The sequence below is a fragment of the Alligator sinensis genome, unplaced genomic scaffold, assembly GCF_000455745.1.
Source record: "Alligator sinensis unplaced genomic scaffold, ASM45574v1 scaffold777_1, whole genome shotgun sequence".
Classification (NCBI taxonomy): domain Eukaryota; kingdom Metazoa; phylum Chordata; order Crocodylia; family Alligatoridae; genus Alligator; species Alligator sinensis.
Window position 1 is genome coordinate 3,432,262 of NW_005841882.1, and position 1,838 is coordinate 3,434,099.

Below are 1,838 nucleotides of genomic sequence, written 5' to 3' on the forward strand. Positions count from 1 at the left end.
AATGCCCTAGAGTTATCCAATTTCCAACAGGACTATCCAATTTCTAACTGTCCAGGGGCTGTATACCTCATGGGTCTCCAAACTGCATATTGCATGGGCCACATGCAAACCCCTGCACTGTGCAGACAGCATACTCCCCAGCCCTCCTCCTGCCCTGCCCCAGAGACCACAGCTGCTGCATACTGGCAGCAGATTACCTAATTCCTACTCTCACTGGAGCACAAGCCTTGCAACAGACCCAGATGCAAGCTGTGCCCCCTCATCAGTTTGACCACATGATCACTAGACCAGATAACACAGATCATAACATTGGAGCGTCTCTCACTTGAACCTCTGTCATATACATCACCACCTGCTCACAGTATCCCTTTACTCTCTACATTGGACAGCCAGGCAATCCCTATGTGCAAGAATGAATGAACACCCATCTGATGTGAGTGCTTCCCTTCTCTGTTATAATCACCTTGAGATGGATTTTCACATTTTGTTTCCAATGGCAACTGTACAACTTCAGTCATGACTAATTCATTAAGAATCTAAAAGCATACTGAAATTCTCCAGTAGAACATATGTACATATAAATTATTACCGAATTATTGAATCTTTGCTGATAGTGCAATACTTTAAACATGGGAAATGAAAATGTTTATTTTATTTTCTCTATATAATTTTTAATTGTTAAACATGTTTATGTAAAAGGCAAGGATTTTTATGGATCATATCTTTTATTGGACCAACTACATAGTTGGTATAAATTATATATATTAATTATACTTTAGGTTGTTGTTATATTTTAAATTATACTATAAGTTTAAATTAAATTATACATTATTGAAATTATAGTTGTTTGTTTTTCATTCCCAGGGAATTTCTTCCCTGTCCAATTTCATAGCCCCACCGTTTTTATTCATTGCTGTGCCTGATTCTTTTCTCAGACCTGATAAAGAATGCTTTGCATTCACAAGCTCATCTAACTTTATCCCGACCATGCAGTTGGTCCAATACAAAATACCATCCCACAAAATCCTTGTTATCCTCATAATAAAATATTTATTATATAAATATGTAATAATATGAGTATTTCAAAATGACAGTGGCAGAGTTTTGAATACAGGTCTCCTTCGCTTTATGCGGGTTCTGTATGTGTGAACTTATTCTTATGCGATGATCCTTTTTATACCAAAAATTTGTTATATGCAAGGTAAATTCACTCTTATGTGATCAGTGTGGTGGAAGCCTGCAGTCAGCTGCTTTGTGTGGTGCATTGTGGGAATGATGCCCACCAAAATATAGTCCCCTGTATGGATCTATGCTCCTCGCTCATTGTCTGCGACACGTGTTTGTGTAGTTGCCATCTCCATTATGGTAACATTCACCACCACCCTGTGTTTCTGTTTCCTGTCTGCTGTTGGTGAGTACCAAAATTGTTTTGTAAAAGTGGTAAAAATGGGTCTGGGGGTCAGTGCGTTCAAGGTCTTGGAACATACCCCTCTTTGTTACACTCTCAAGTGGGTTCCCATTATGTGAATTTGAGTTATGTGCCATTTTCCAGGAACACATAAAGCAAGGGAAACCTGTATATAGTAAACAATTTGACAGAGTGACAAAGAATACCTAAAAAATATTTCACTTAAAATGCTATCCTCACCAAGTTGGAACAAAATACAATTGAAAAAGAAGTATGCTTTTTGGCCACTAGATGGCAACAGCATCGTCTAACAGTGGTTCCCAACCTTTTTTATACGGTGGACCAGCACAGGAGTGGGACCCACCGCCCGGAGCCAGCTGCCTCCCCCGCCGGGCTGCCCAGACAACCAGCTTCAACGTGCCAGCTGGCG